The sequence below is a fragment of the Cuculus canorus genome, chromosome 2 (assembly GCF_017976375.1).
Source record: "Cuculus canorus isolate bCucCan1 chromosome 2, bCucCan1.pri, whole genome shotgun sequence".
NCBI classification, from domain to species: domain Eukaryota; kingdom Metazoa; phylum Chordata; class Aves; order Cuculiformes; family Cuculidae; genus Cuculus; species Cuculus canorus.
In genome coordinates, this window is record NC_071402.1 from 46125184 (window position 1) to 46142329 (window position 17146).

At 40.0% G+C, this 17146-nt stretch overlaps 1 long non-coding RNA gene across 2 annotated transcripts; it reads left to right on the forward strand.

Annotated features, from left to right (window-relative positions):
* The first annotated feature begins 450 nt into the window (after positions 1-450).
* On the forward strand, positions 451-11213 carry LOC128851394 (uncharacterized). Of its 2 annotated transcripts, none has more exons than XR_008448757.1 (3): positions 451-572; positions 8934-9377; positions 9874-11213. It is a non-coding gene; the product is annotated as an uncharacterized LOC128851394 (long non-coding RNA). The 2 variants fall into 2 exon arrangements; XR_008448756.1 differs by having other exon boundaries at positions 8934-9098; positions 9208-11213.
* Positions 11214-17146: the final 5933 nt, after the last annotated feature.

Genomic DNA, 17146 nt, shown 5'->3' on the forward strand with positions numbered 1-17146 from the left:
AGGCAAAACAATCACTGCAGTAAAATTGTGTACAGCTGAATGTTTTATTGGTAACCAAAATAACACTGTTTTTTTCTCTTGCCCTCAACAAGATCTTCTGGTACCATTGTGCCCTGAGGGACAAGGCTAAATTTGGCACAATTTGGTGGCAGGCTGTAATCAAAATCAAATCTGAACACCAGCATATAGCAGTAGTGACCCACTTTCACTCTATATCCACCTCTCGTCCGTAGTTCTCGAAAATCACTTGCCTCTAGCATTGTCATTTCTTTAACTTCCAGCCTAGGAGATCTGCTGTGCCAGAACACCCCATGACTGAGAGAGATCCAAAAAGCCTGAGCTTAGCAGCATGCCTACTGAACTGAGACAAATAAGATGAGCAGGTCAGTCTGACGAGCTAATCAGAACTCTCCTCTAGGAAAGATTATGCTTCCAGGACATACTCCACATATTGCAGAAAGCATGTGGAATAGAGCCAAAGCAGAGATACTAACTCCAGCATAACCCATGTTCCCTCAGTCTTGCACATCCTCAAGGACAGTTTATCTTTTGACCTAACTCTCAGAACTTTTGTAAGTACAAAATCTCTTCCCTTCCTTCTCAGTGGGGGAACGTTTCTTATCCCATCTCTTTCTCTGGTCCCAATACTGGGGATCCTACAGCTACTAGAAAAGTGTTTCCAAATGCTGAAGACAGAGTAGGTATGAGATAAACCTTCTTAGATAAACCTTCTTGTATTCCTCACATCTCCATGTGAGTCCTTAAGATCTGTATTTGTGAGCTTTGGGAGGTTACTTAGCTATGGCAATAGGACTGAAGTTATCATTTCATTTCTGTGTCTCAGAAGAGAAGAAGCTGTAACAGAAGAGCTGTAGATGGTACCTATTGAGCCTACACAGCTTCATGAATGTTGCTTCAACTTCAGTCCCAGTAACACTGCTGAAGCAAACATCCTCAAGTTTGAAATGCATCATCCCTCTATTATTTTTTTTTTTCTTAGACACCCTACAGTCATCATACCTGGAGGTATTTAAAAGATGTGTAGATGTGGTGCTTAGGGACACAATTTAGTGCTGAACATGGCAGTGTCAGGCTTACGGTTGGACTTGATGTTCTTAAACATCTTTTCCTACTTAAATGATTCTGTGATTCTACCACACAATTCTCAGTTCTGAAAGCATGACAGAGGATCTCTGTCGAAGGAGTAAACAAACTGTTAATATACTTTTCCATATTTTCTAATCTGAGCCTCTCTTACCAACACTTATCTTTTATCGGTAGCCTCGTTCAAATATGAAAAACATAGCACAGCCCTTCTAAGAAGAGCCATTAAATGAGAGGGTAAGATTTTTGGTTTTCTTTCCTTCCCTTCCCTTATGTTTGGCTTAGGAGGATTAGAGCTAAGTCTCCATTTCAGAAATTCGAAGATTGCTATTTTGCTTTGGGACCCAAGTAAAGCAGCCTTTTTTACTTTCATTCTTCATTATAATTTTTGCATTGGACAAGAATGGTAAGACTTTGCAGATCAATATACACATGCTAAAGGAAGACACGTAAGAAAAATAATGTTGTTCTTTTCTGTAATATGCTTTTTTAATAAGACTCACCTACCACTGTTCTTCAGTTGTTGTAGCACCAAATTCACATGCAGGTCTAACACTAAAAATAAATTATCAGTGTGTAGTATGGCAGATACTGGGGCAGATCGTCAGCTGGTGTAAATCAGCCTAGGTCCATTGACTTTAATGGAAACTTGCCAACTTACCCCAGCTGAGAATCTGATTATTGTTTTGCAAGTTCTTGCATTAAAGATAAGTATTCAAATTCTGCTCTGTTACACTGGTGTAAGTGGGAGTAACTTCAGTGAAGGCTCTACCATCTTGCTAGATGTACCTTACTCAGAAAGCAGAATCAGTTTTAAAATCCTAATGATGGTTAAAGCAATTTTAATTTCTACTGCATTTCATCTCTTCCCTTTTCCTTAAAAAAAAAAAAAAAACCAAAAACCAAAAAAAAACCCCAAACAAATAAAATAAAGAAAAAAAAGAAAAAAAGAAGAAATATCAGGCTGTCATGGAAATTCTAAACTAAATCTTTTTTCTCTGACTGTCATTTCCAAGCTTTGTGCAAATAGTTTATTTGATTTGACACCTACTGCACAAAAGGTTGCCCCTTCTGTTCTATCAAGGCTGATATCAAGAAAACAGGGAGAAAAATTGCACAGCTGGTAATACAGAGAACCCAAAAATATACAAAGACGTACCAGAGGGAATAGTCATCAACATAAAGTGAACAAGCACCCAGACTATTGATTACATGCTGCTCACAGAACACTAGGCATTTCTGCCAACTTCTTTCCTCTCTTACACTGAGCTGCAGACAGCATGTTGTACTTTGCATCATCAGTTTTGATGAATAATGCACTGATAAACACTGCAGCCAATATTCTGGAGGGGCTGAGAAGCCAGATGTCATCTGGACCTCCAATAGTTTTAACCCTGGGTCTCTGACAGACACTGAAATAAACACTAGATATGCTCCACAGAATGGGTGATGCCCAAATGCGAGGTTAGATACAATATTAAGCTGGCAGGCATATGAAAAATGAACAAGCATTGTAATCCTTTCACAAACAACTTCCAGAGGTGCTGAGATAGTGAGAAAGCAGCACCCTGGCGCGAGCTGCTCACTGAAAACACCTGCCAGGTGCAGCATCCCTGTGTAAGTAGAGGCACCCAGACAAAAGAAACGCTGTTAGCTGTGTTGGCTCAGCCATGTGAGCCACTCACTGGCTCCAACTTGAAGGGGGTGTGCAAAGGGCTAGTCAGACTCAGCCCCTTGGGGGAGTGGGATCCCCGTTCAGAAGAGTGGATGCGTTTTTCCCGTGTATACGGGCTGGATATGTTAGGGTGGCAATAAGCTGGGCATCTTAGCGATACAACAGAGCCTTTCTGCTCATGGGCAGCAATGCATAGTGAGGTTTCTCAAGCCCTTAAGCCTTATTTGATTTTTACCTTACTTGCTTCCTCACCAGTTAGGACAAACTTTTTTAAGCAACCTCTGCCCCCCCCTCAATCCCTCCACCGATAAGGTCAGGGCACTTCAGGCCTGTGAAGGTTTTCTTTCAGTGAGCCTCAGCAGCACCAGCAACCCTTTAAAATCTCATACATTTTAGCAATATCGTTGGCAAGATTGTGCAGTTTGGGAAGTAAACTGCTTTTCCTACCTTTCTCAATAATCCAAGATCTCAGCACGCCACATAAGAGTAAAACTTACATTTTTTAATAAATGAGGTGAAAGACTCTACCTTCCCCAGAATTAGAGTGTAAAGGGCTCACTGCTAACTCAAAATTCTGTTTAAGGAAGATCTGCTTATATAAAAAGCCAAATTAGGCTCTCAAATGCTCAGCGTATGCCTAAGCAATGGAAGAGTAGTTTGTCTCTGCTGGCACTGCAACATTGCTAGGGTCAGGAAGCCCCCTCATGGTTTGCTCACCAGGAGAAGTGTTGTACTATTTGAAGCATCCTAAATGTTCTGCTTTATTTTACCACCAGAATTTCCCAAGAAATACTGCATGTAGAAAAGAAGGTATATGGCTTAAGCATGGAAGTAGAGTGTTTTCCCTCTATTTACCTTCCCCACTTTCTTTTGCACCTGAGTAACTGTTCTTGGCATAGTTGGCAAATGCTCTAAGACATGCCTTACTCCCACATTGAGGGGAAATCCAAAAATAGGTAACATGCTCCTTATAATGCTATTTCTTTTCCATTCAACTTGTCAAATAACTGACAAATGTGAAGCATGAATAAGGACCTCTCAAAGGTATGAAAGAATCCAAAAATAAAACTGCCGTGCACCTGGGAAGTGGTTAAAACAAAGTAGTAGATCAGGAAACTAGATAAGGGGTAAGCTGTAAAAAGGCAGAGGCAGTGACTATAGTGGAATTTCAATTATACTGACATTGATGGGCATAGCAGTAGTGGAGTCATTAAGGACGGATGCGCATTTCTGAGTGTGGTACCAAACTGTTTTTTCGGTTTGAGGAGCAATCAACAAGACCAGGGGCTATTTTGGACTTAGTCCAAGGAAATGAAACTAGGTGAAATGAATAATATAGAAGATAATAAACCCTTAGGGCTAGGTTGTAATATCATCAAATTGGAAACAGTTCTGAAAATATTTGTGAATGGTTATAGAAGTACAATAATTTTGAGGATGGAATGAGCTGGAGAAAGTTGATTGGAATCAGCTGTTTGTGGACAATAATGGAAAAGTATGTATGTATTTAAGAAATGGAGGGTCTGCTATTTCTATTCTGTTTATTAGAACCAAAGTCAAAATGATAGCAAAAACAAGCTAATGTGGCCTCAAAAAATGTAATAAAGGTATCAAAATGCTTTCCTTATTTAAAAGGCCAGGCATCCTTGAAAAAATGGGAAGGTTTGGCAGTTTTAAAATGAATGAGAACAACACTGAGAGAATACCAACAATGAATAATATCCATTAAATATTTCAATCAAGACTGAAGCCAAGTTGCTCAAGTGTATGCATGCAATGTAAATGGTAAAAAAGAAGAAAAAAGAAAAAAAAAAGAAAGATGATAATGAAACATGGAGCACTCGTTTGTATCTGTTTCCACAAATAAAAGGACTGGTGCTCAGTCTTTCATTCAGAGTGCAGTTCCTGTGGCTGCGGCAATGTGGATACGAATCAGGGCTATTCAGGGAGCGTGCCCTTAAGGAAGCTGACAGCTGCTGGAAATCAGGAAAACAACTCCTGTGCAGAAAGTCTGATCTCATTCCTGCAGTGCTGAAGACCACTCAGAAGTGGCTGCATAAGAGTTGGTGCAGGGTCTGCTCTGGCCAAATGGTGGTCATTCTCGCTTGCCATGATGACCTGGAAGATTCAGGAGGAAGAGTACATCTTGATCCATATAAATTACTCCAAGGGCATAGTCAAACGATCAGAGAGGTGGTTCAAGCACGTGTATTTCATTTGGCAGATAACAGTCTCACACCGAGGCAGTGAAATATTCTTCCTCTCCTGGGACAGCCGTAACTTCTAGCTAAGGGGAGAGGCAACTTCTCCCAGTAAGCTAATTCAGTCCTTCCCAGTTTACTTATATTCACCTGCCATGTCTGAGCAAACTGTCTGTGTCTTTTCCGAATGCTACAGTTTGTCACACCAGAGAAGACCATTTTCATGCTGCTCAACTACTGGCGGAAGGAAACCAAAGACAGTGAGAGTCTCAATAGAGAGATGGACAGACACCAGAAACTTGTGAAAATGAGAAGCTGTGTGGTGGCTAAGGGGAATGTGCTTCCTTCCTTCCTTCCTTCCTTCCTTCCTTCCTTCCTCCTTCCTTCCTTCCTTCCTTCCTTCCTTCATTCCTTCCTTCCTTCCTTCATTCATTCCTTCCTTCCTTCCTTCCTTCCCCACAGCCCTCTGTCTCTCAGCCCACATCACCAGTTTGTCACACCATGGAGTTGAAGCCCAAACTTCTCCAGTTTCCAGAAAGGATGGAACTACTTATTTCAGCTCAGCCTCGCAAAGCAGAGCACTCAAGATGCCAGGTTTCTTTTTATATCCCAGATTTCAAAGAAGGCCTCAGGTCTAGCACCAAAGCCCCAAGAAAACTCTCCTTATTTTTCAGTGTGCTTAAGCCAACGACAAAATGGTGAATTGGTGAATTTTCCTGTTCTGTACTGATGACTCACATATAGCTTCAGAATCTAGAAAAGGATGAATTTAAGTAATTTTTTTCTTCAGCTACAAATTTTGTACTCCATTCTCAACAGGTACCCTCAGAACACAAGAGGGTACAAGAATAATAGATAACAGAAAAAGGGCTTTTTGGGAGACACCATCTCTCTCTTGCGTGAACCTCCTTGTAAAATGCTGAACCATGTGTGGACAAATCCCAAAGACAGATTTTTTGTTGTTGTTTTTCATGATTTGAAGGACCTCTAATGTTTCCATCACACAGTAAGCCCCATTCTAAAGTTTCTGTGATGAAGGCCAAATGTGAGAGCAGACTGAGGAGAATCATGGACAGTTTCTGGACCATATTGCCATGGTTCAGTGGAAATGGAGATCAATATTATATTCAACAGATTTTTACACATAAGTAAATGTGGTACAGGACAGAGAAAGGAGTCAGGCACTTTACCCATAAACAGGCAAAAATTGTGGGTTTAGCTTCAAAGATAAATATGAAAAGCGGTAGATTTTGCCCAGTTATATGTTGCAGAAATAAAGCCAGCACAAATTAAGCTTACCAGGTAATCCAAATTGTAGACAGAGACCTTGCAAAATTGGGCTGGAGTGTGAAAGGTGTCCAAATTTGAGCAAGATCAATCTTTTGCACGTCAACCTTCACCTATCAGTAAGAGTCCTTGGAGGGAAAGGGTGTCCCCTGAGTGGAACTGGAGCTTATTACGTGAATCCTCTCTCTTTAACACAATATGGCACCTAACACTGGGCATCCCTCATCTCCCCCTGCAGCCTCTTCTCCCTGTGGTTGCTATACCACAAACTCACATGTCCCACAGTAGCTTGCAGGACCCCTACTAATATCTGCTGTAAGCTGGCCTAAGGAGGTGGTTCACACCGTGCTCACAAAACGCACAAAACTCAGTGGAAATTTCAGCCCTGCGATAATGATCCAAATTTCCATGAGCCCATAAAGCGCTCTAAAAAAATAGCTAGGAGAGTGCAAGACCATGCATAGCTGTGCAGAATTACTTGTTGCCTATGCAGGGAAGCAGTGAGGAGGATGTTAGAGGAACAGGAATAAGTGCAAGAGCAGTAATGGTGCATGGTCTACACCTTTCTCTCTAGAAAATTCAGAACTACTGAGGCACAAATGTCTGTTCCCAAAGAAAATTATTACTTTTTTTTTTTTAAAGTGAAAACTGGAGAAAACAAGACTGACGGTGAATCCTGGGAAGCTTAAATCAGAGTATCCTTTTCTCCAAGCATCCACATAAAGTGAGGAACAAAGAAAGGATTGCACAAGTGTAGAAACCAGTGTAAATTTTTATCTATTTTTTTCAATCCTACCGCACAGCCAGGCTGCAGAGAAGAGTGAGCCCCAGCCTTTGTGACAGTAGAACCTGCCACATATTTGCCCTGGGTAATGAGCTCAGAGGAGGAGATTTGAAAGAAGACTTTGCATTGTTCGAGGAGGCTCTGGAGCAGAGGGAGGGTGGAATTCCATCTGTTCACTTCCGCGCGGTTCAGTGAGCTGCTTCACTTTTAATGGTTCACTAGGCTGTGACACTTAGCAGAAATTACGGTAAATGTTTTTTAAAACCTTTACATTATCATTTAAGAAGCTGCATGACAAGATCAGTGAAAAGCTAACCCTTTGATCTCTGTGTCTTGTGAGGGTTTTTTTGTTTAATAATGGACACGATATGCCATGTGCCACTGAGACTGGCCAATGTGTTGGTGTGCTTATATTCCCTTTGCCCCCTGTCGTAATGGCATTCTCTATGGTGTTTTTTTCACGCCATTGCGAAAAAACAGATTATTGCCCTTAAAATCTATAGCTACCTGAGCAGTTCCCATATAGCTCTTCACGCATTAGGAGAGCTGACAAACAGCTCACATGTCAGCTCAGATAGGAAGTACCCTATGTTACCGATCAGGTGGAATTCCACTTTGCCTGCTTGAGTGACTCTTTGAACAATGTAAATCATTAAGTAAGTCTTTGCAATGGTGCAGAAAGGTTATGGGGGAAGGGAGCTCTGTATCTGGGACTTGTTCAATGCAATTTCACAGGAAGTCTGTTTGTCTTCTATAAACCTTTGAAGAACAAGTGGTAGTCAACAAGCTCAGTTTGACTTGAATACACGGATGGGAATTCATGGCAAATTCTTGTGCTCTTCTGTGTTTAATCAGCATTTAGGACTTTTTTTCTCCCTATATTTTCTACTTACCATCAGAATATTCAGCACTTTCTTGTACACATCTATCTTTTCCATCTGGAGAAAAGTCTATGGAGTGTCTAGAAAACTTGGAGCAACCATTTGAATCTCTTTAGTGCTTTAGAAATTGGCTTTAGAAATGAAGTACCAAAACCTTTATCTTTTTGAAAAAAAAAAAAGTAGAGAAACACGTACAAATGAAGTCAGACTCCCCACAGATCCATGGCTTGCAAAGCTTTCTACTGCCTTTGCTCTGGTCAAAGGAAATGGTTTACAGCTTCTTTAGACAGATCACGCTCCCTGATCAACTGCACTGCACAGGCAATATGTCGTAAAACAGGCAGCTTGAAAAACAAATGGAGGCTACAGATTCCAGACTTTAGAGAGCATTCTTAGAGAATCACAGAATCTTTTAGGTTGGAAAAGACCTTTAAAATTATCAAGTCCAACCATAAACCTAACACTGCCAAGCTTACCACTCAACGTCCCCGAGCACCACATCTACATGTCTTATTTAAATATCTCTACAATTGGTGACCCAACCACTTCCCTGGGCAGCATATTCCAATTCTTGACAACCCTTTTGGTGAAGAAATTTCCCCTAGTATCCAGTCTAAAACTCCAGTGGTGCAACTTGAGGCCATTTCCTCTCATCACTTGTTACTTGGGAGAAGAGACCAACATTCACCTCACTACCACCTCTTATAAGTTAGTTGTGAAGAGCAACAAGGTTTCCCCTCAGCCTCCTTTTCTTCAGACCGAACAGACCTACTTCCCTCAGCTGCTCCTCATAAGAGTTGTTCTCCAGATCCTTTACCAGCTTCTTTGCCCTTCTTTGGACACACTCCAGCTCCTCAACATCTTTCTTGTAGTGAGGGTCCTAAAACTGAACACAAACCTCACCTTCTCCAACTTTCAAGAATTAAATACTAAAGCCTGTTTTGGTATTAAGGGACAACTATGAATTACACATTTAGAATAATTTTTCTTCCTTTTTTCAGCTGTGTCCGATCCAGGCCACGGGCATGACTTCGCAGCATGAGAACGAGCCCTTCGTTATGTGAAGATATCCTTAAGGTAATAGATACCTGAAAGACATAGATTCTGAACTGGGATGGTGTCCACAGCACAGGCTTAATCATGCTCACGCTTTACCAAAGAGCATGGTGAGTACACTTTACAAACAGGATTTTAGCCATCACAAAGGAAAATTCTAAAGTAAAATGTATTTAAATGACCCCAGCGAGTTCTTGCTATATCTCTGCTACTGTGCAGGGCCTCTTGCTGAAAAGTGGCCCTTTTCTCCTACAAGATGGAATCTCCCAGAAGAGCAGAAGGATGCTCAGACTGTTTAGATAAAGGCTGATAACTACTTGTTGAGAAGAGACGGAGAGGGAAGTAACCAGAGAGAGAGGAAGGAAGCAAAGACTGCAGCTGAATTTCAGGTAGAAGAATACAATATTTTGGATAAGCTAGTAGTAACCAAGAGGAAGTAGTGCAAATTTGTGTAAGGCACTACTGACACTGAAAATTTGCCTGACATCCAAACTAGCATAAATAAAATAAGCAAAAGCAAGCAGCTAAATATTGGCACCACAGATACGTTTTGCATTGTTCCTTGCATTATGTCCATGTTGTGCTCTGCCCATGATCCCAGATGACCCACACAGCTCGGGAGCATCCAGGCTGGGGAAGCCCTCAACATCAGACTGTTCATACACTGCTTGCCTCTGCCTTTCTCTGACTTGTCCTGAACAAGGACAGCAGATCCCCCGCCTATGCCCTCTCCCTCATCTCTGCCCTAAGTTCAAATATTTATTTTCAAGTACTGCCCAAGTTCTTGTCTCTTTTTTCCTTCCCCTCTTGGGGATCTGCAAAAGCTGCTTTGAACTCTAGTGTACCTGTACCAGTGCAGTGGCCAGTGAATGCTTTATGTTACAGAGACATGCTACCTGTCGATCCAATCGTGGAATCTTTCCTGCAGAAATATCCATATCTCATGAAGCTGGAAAAGCATGGCCAATATGGAGCAAATAAATCTATCTGCATGTGGACTTTGACTGGTATCAAACTGGCTCATTTATTGCCACAACTCTTTGCTGGGAGATTTTTGTTCTGCTGTAGAGCTGCTAAATTCCCCTCGAGTACTATTAGTGTTGCTGCTTTTTATGTCTCTCTCCATGACACTACTCAATGCAAGTTATAATTAACTCAGAGGAAGTAGAAGGGGATGGACTCTGTTGAGAGGGAGAAGGGTACAGAATAGGAAAATATAATGCCAAATAACCTTTGGGGTTTCTAGCATCCCTTGAACACTTGGGCCTTGGTTATTTTTAGGCTTTACCTTTCTACTGAACAGCAACTCTGTTGTCAGCCGCAAACTACAGCAATCAGGACTAATTTTCAGGGCTGAGAGAGGATTTGAATAATTTGACTTGTAAGACCTTTGTACTGGCCTTTTGCACAAGACTGGTTTTTAACCCTGGAGAACTACAGAAGTCACCCCTGGCTGAGATTCTAGTACAAAAGGTGAAAATGTGTCTGTTTTCCAGCAACACTGGACAGTCCAGAGAACAATTTATTGTTTAACTATTAAAGATTTAAATATCAAATGCAGGGCCCGTCCTGATTCCCACAGATCCCCCTGTTTGCGTGCACACACATAACCTGGAGGGTTAGTATGCAGCTGAGGCACGCAAAGGCAGACTGAGAGAGGGTAGCATAGCATTTCTGAAGGTACACGCACTTAAATAGGATCCTGGTGAGGCTTCTTGCATTTTTTCAAGTATAGCATTGTGGAAGAAAAGGGTAGAAAAACCAGCAAACTACTGCTAAAGGCACTAAAGTATATGCTTCGGACAGAGAATTTTTTCCTCTAACAGCAAACTGTGAATCGTAATGGGAAGTTGGGGATCAGCTTACAGAATCCTTGGAAGCCAAAAAGAAAAAATAAAGTGTCCTCACTGACTTTGACATTTCTCCTGCAGGTACATACAGCCATGAGTAACTTTACGCAGCTGAGTAAACATACCGAGTTCAGCAGGACCACTCTTACGTGCATGTTACTCACCTGGGTCTTAGTAATGTATGCTCACAGTCTAAATATTTCATACTTTCGAACTATTAAAAAAGTGAGTTTCTGAACCAAGAAGCCATTTGAATAACTAACGTGCTACTTTGATCTGCATTTTAATTTGAAAACTCATTATTATTTACATGATAAACATAAAGGGTGCATTTGGAGTTGTTATGATCCTTCTGGTAAATCTGTATTTAAGCATTACAAAAAAGAAGATTTGTGACTCAGTAGATCATATTAGCAGTAGAACAGCTATTCTGGTTGATCAAATCTATTTTCTTACTGCCCGATGTGCATCAAGTCCATGTGATAAAAAATCTTTATGACGTATTTACTGTTGTGTTAAATGATATGGTCGCTTTTAATTTTTTTGTATTTTTCTTATAATATTCTAAGCAACTTGACATTTTCTGAGGGGAACAGCTGTGTTACTCTAGGTGGCCCTACTTTGATCTCTGCTAGGCAATCATGAGTGATGAGCTCCCACAGGTTCAACAAAGGTTTCCACAAATATTTTCCCCTTCACTCAGCGATGTCTGTGATGTACTGTGGGCGCATCCTCATCACAAAAAAAACCCCATGCCAACTCCATATACACTCCTTTCCCAGACAGAAAAGATCAGCTCTATACACTCATTTGCCCTATTTTGAACCATATCCCACTGCTCCATCACACTTGCTCATCTCGATAACCTGGTAGCATTTAGAGCTGATCTCCTTATCCAGTAACTGTTTTGCAAAGCAAATTCAGTAGAAAATAACTTGGTGGTCTCTTGTAACCATTGCTCCCTGGGGCAGCTAGTTCTTCTGCCACACCTAAGGCTAAAGTGGTGGCTAGTCAGCCACCAGGTCTGTCCTGCCACAGGAACGCATAGTCAAGAGGCAGCCTCATTTTTCCTTCCATTCCTCAGGCTGGTCCTATCCAGACAGATGAAGGTGCCTCCCAAATGCTGGAGAGTTCTATACAGCTGGTGCTGAAGGGAAAAGCAATAGCTATTCTCTCTTGTGCATGGCAGTACAAGCTTTTCTTGCTTCATGCTGGGCCAAAAGGACCAATTTCATTCTTCTTTCTGCTGCTGTCAAATACATGTGCATTCAGACAGGGCTTTAAACATATAAAAGAGAGATCAGTCTCAGTATTCAGCCATGAGCTGGAAATTTTCCTTCTTGTTTCCACCCCAAGTGTAACCAGAAGATATATGCATTTACCACAACTTTATTTATATGGCAAATTTTTTTAAGGACTGTTAATGAGATAATGGTTTTAGGATATTCTTAACTGCCATCATTCTGTGTACATTCTCTATATATGCTTGGCAGGGAGATAGAGGCAGATTTTTGTCCCCTTAGCCTCCTGCAGCAGAAATGCTCTGTATTCTTTGTTATCTCTCGGCTTAGGTCAGATTTTTAAGGCTTGTTTATCCAGCTACAGGGGGAAAAGCTTCATTTCAGACAATCAAAGATTTCTAGAACACCATGTATTTAAGAAAGCTCATGCACTGAAATTAGCTTTATAAAGTCCAAATGGTTGTTGCTGTTAGCCAAAATTTGTAGAAGGCTTCCAGAAATCCTCTTTCCATCTTCAACGAGAACGACAAATAGTGGGGTTCCACCCCATGTACCACTGTGCTTTATTGACCTTCTTGGGTCAATTGGAGGCTGAAACTGAGAGATGAGTCAGAGACAACTGAGGGAACAAGGAAAAGGTAAAACAAATGGAATGGCAAAATAAGGGCAACGTTCTGCCTAGCAGATGTTTGGTATTCCTACAGTCTCATTACCTTTGTTTAAATGTTTGAATCAACGCTCTTAGTTTAATAAACAAAACAGATGCAAAATTTGCAGCTAAGTGTTAGGAGTGAATGTCAAGGCACAGTGAACAATCTGCATGTCCCCTGGGACACTGTTTTTTGGTCCAGGATGGGAAACCTGTTGTTACGATTGTTCTCAGATTACATCCCACTGGCCCTGATTACCTTGATGTTAAGGAAACGTCTCGAGGGACATAAATTGCCTGGAATCATTTGCAACAGCTGCCAGTGACTGCGATTCTGTGTTATTACAAAAGCAATCTTCCTTCCTGGGAATTTGATTTGCAAAAATAGAAGAATTAATAGAAATAGAATGAAACATTTTAAAATGAGATCAGTTTCTAAAAACCAGGCGTCCTTTTTGACACAAGTATTCCCTTATGGTCTCAAATGGAAATAATTACAGAAGTGACTGTCAAGATGGTACCTGCTTATGAAAAGCAAATCTCTCCCTTGAATTTAGGCAGACTCAAGTCAATATTTCTTGCAGAAGGAATCTCTCCTTTAAGCTCAGTATATTTTCTGGAACAATGGATATTGAATTGTGTCTGTTAATATAATCACTTGACATCTATCGTTTTGTATATTTCGTGTTCCAGTGAAACCTTCTCAGTATTGCTAATGAAATAATTTTTTTTATGTTCTCAATAATCATTATTCTCTTTAATGAAAAGTTAGGACAGATCTTTCAGTCCTTACATGTGGGAATAATTTCTACCCTCACATTACTTTCTTGAATAACTTAAACAGACTTGAGTGAATTAAAGTTTTGTAGGGATGGCTTGTTCATAACTTAAAGTGCTAATTGACATCTATTTCAGAACATGACATTCCAGAATAAAACCTACTTTAAGACATTAATGCAATTACGGATTTTATAACAATTGGTGTAATTATGTTTTTGGTAATAACTAATAGGTCATTGCAGCGTAAGGTAATGTTTTCTGCCAGCTGCCTTCAAAAATCTTCGGTGAGAGACAGTAAGAAAGATCTACCCTTAGTCACATAAATCATTAAGTCCAACAAACATGATAAAATAAAAGAATGGGAGGCACAAGACTTCTGTCTCTTAATTTTGAGACGTAACTAATTCTAGTGCTTGGAAATTTTTGAGTTCTAGTATCACAAACAAAACAAATTGTTTCATTTCAATTCCTTTGCATCAGAAAACAAGTCAGGTCCAGATATAGTGGTCAGTCTAACAAGTGATAAATAGCTGAAGTGAGCCACTGGTACTTTATTTCCTATCCCCTGCTCTGCCTTCTCTTTAACACTCGGGTAACTGTCAGAAAGGGACCCAGCTATTACAGATGACAAGGGGTAAATGCCTTCATGTTGTCCTCCAAAGGTTAAGGTTTACCAACCTCAGTTGGAAGCCACAATCTCCAATAACCATTAATCCACTAAACTCCAGTATGAGTGAACATATTTATGGCTGCAGTCACTAAAGAGTGAAATAAAGATTAGTTTTTAGTTAGGAACGCAAAGCTTTTTAGATCAATACGGACCCACTGCTGAAATCAATCTAAAGTTTGGAATTTTTAAGTAAAGATTTACTGGGCTTCTTTGTACAGTTAATTTTCCAAAGGGGGAATAGTCTCAGCAATGTTACATAGTAATCAAATTGAGTAAACACTAGTCAGTTCGTAAACTGACCTCAGTTATGCGCATAGCAAATGAGTGTACAGCAATAAAAACACCCATAATGTGGATAGTAAACTTGCCAATAAACAGGTAAAGCCAAAATGCACATATAGACTAACATGATAAAATATTAGTAGCTACATTTGCCTATTTGAAAACATAAATAATCAATAGACATTAATAATGAAGTTGTTCGTGCGTTTCTTTATTACTGTGCATATTAAGTGTTTCAATTATTTCTACTTAATTTGATAGATAAATGTATATGCACATTTTATGCCTTGAAAAGAATATAGGATTACTCTTCAAAACAAAAGCTACTGTTTAGATGAAAGAACAAGTGGACTGGAAATACAGAGCTTGTTATACCCCTCTGCTGTTCATGTTTGATGCATGTATACAATTTATTATGCAATTTCTTGAGATTTGACAAAGTAATTGTCTGGCAAACCATAGCTTTAATGATGTTTTTTCTGCTTCATACAAAAGGTCTGAAGGTAGTGTGGGAAAATGACTTAATAGATCAGTGTCTATAAATGCTGTTAATGTGTATTATATATATGTACGTGCAATGGTAACCCAAGTTATTTTCTGAATTACCGCACAATATGCTGTGAGATTCCATGTGGTAAATTCATTTTTTTGTCATCAGAACTACTGCATGAAATCTTATATGTTGAGCTGTAACTTCCAAAATAACTCGGGACACCGCCCTAGCTTTAGTCTTGGTTTTTGTCACTAGGAGCTATTGACAGTGGACCAGGGGCTGTGAACAAGAGTGGATGTTATAATAATGCCATGGTAGCTTAAAAAAGCCACAATTTTCATTGTTAATCCCATTTTAAAGGGCATGTCACTTAGCAGTTAAAATCCATTCAGATCTGAAACCAGTCAAAGTGCAGTATAGAAATTTCCTTTTAATCATATTTGTTTCAAATCATTGCAGCTCAAATAATTGAGATAAGGAGCACATAAATCCTTATTTTTTATTATTTTGAAGACTTTTGCAGTCTTTTGTATTTAAAATATGTCTAATTTTAAAAAATGAAATTTCTCAGTAGAGGGATGTTCTTCATTTTGCCCATCTCCCTGTTTTATCATCAGTAAAAGACTACCAGCCAGATTCATAGCTTGTGTGAGTGAGCACTGGGTCCACTAGGACCATCCCTTTACATCAGCAATGATCCTTTGTCTGCCAATGAGCTGCACTGGAATAAAGTTAAAATAGAAACCTTTTTAATTTTTCTCTGGTGTTGTTTCTCAGCCACAGGATATTTGTGATGTTTATTTATACCCTAGTGTAAACGAATAAGAGGCATTGGGCAGACAGGAAAGTGTTATCTCGTGAGCAAAAGGCACCTGAAAATCACCCAGGCAACTTGAACCAAAGGAAAAAAAAAAACCCAAGAGATGATGTTCTGGTGACTGGGCTGTAACATCAAATATCGCTCTCTTCTATTTTATTTCAATTTTTGGGATTAATAATATCTACCCTCATACCTGTATTTTTGCCTCCCATATATAGCTCATGAATGAGTAGATTGATAACAGGAAAGACTAAAGTCTCCTCTTAATATTCTGGTACAACTAGAGCTAGAGCTAGTATCGATTTCCTCACATTTCCTGTTTGACACCATGGAAATTTTCAAAAAGGTGAGGGGGGAGCAATTTCCAGCTGTGGATGGCTGGCATATCCTCCATGTCAAAGCAGACCACAGATGATCTGCTCGTATTCCAAGGCAGTGTCACTCAGAGCCAGATACGAGGACATTTTCATTATGTGAACTAGATGCTGGCCTGATACATCTGGCTAGTTGCACATAGGGCCTTGCCAGCCATTCAGTGATGACTTCTTTTTGGTTTCTCCTGCCTGGGCCAGATTTGAACCAGGAAGCTGGACCCACTGCCCATTTTGCTGAGAAGCTAAGAAACACTTCAGCAATTGAAAGGGATTATTTTCCTGTTCCCATTTTCTCTCCATTCAGAATATCTTCTACCAAAGTTGTATCTTCCCTTATGAAAAAGTATATTTTTATAAAAACCTTGGCTTGCCATTTTGCGTTTGGACCTAGTGGAGACAAGACAGAGGTCTTTTTTTATCTAGGTAGCTAGTTGGGTTATGTTGGAGCCACTACTGGGTTTCACCAAAATTGCCCTCACCAACTAGTAAGGGTCAACACCAGTTAGACGAATAATGCTTGACCTTCACTGGCTTCATAAAGTTAAAGATTACCTGGTTTAAATCTCATTAAGTCCTGTCTCCATGTCTTGTGTTTGGTTTTTTCTCTCAGCAAACTAGCCAACTTGAGTTAGCAGGTTCTGACTTTAAAAATACAGTTTGGCGTATACAAAAGAAGGCGCACACTGACGATTTCACAATAGTGAATAGGTCTGCTTACTGAGAAAGTGATGATATATGATCTCCATAGAGGGATCATCTTTTTCCCCTTTGCAGCAGAACAAGACTGTACTATTTAAACACAGCCCTCCTATTTAAGTAGCCAGGTCAGAAGATGCTTTGTGCTCTCTTAGAAAGATGGAGTAAAGCAAGGGGAGACAGTAAACCTTTACTTGCATTTCTTTTTTTATACTTATGCTTAACTTATGCCCCCAAAATGATTGTAATGAATAGTCAAATAAAACGCCACATTTTATTTTAAATAGTTATTTCCTAAACAAG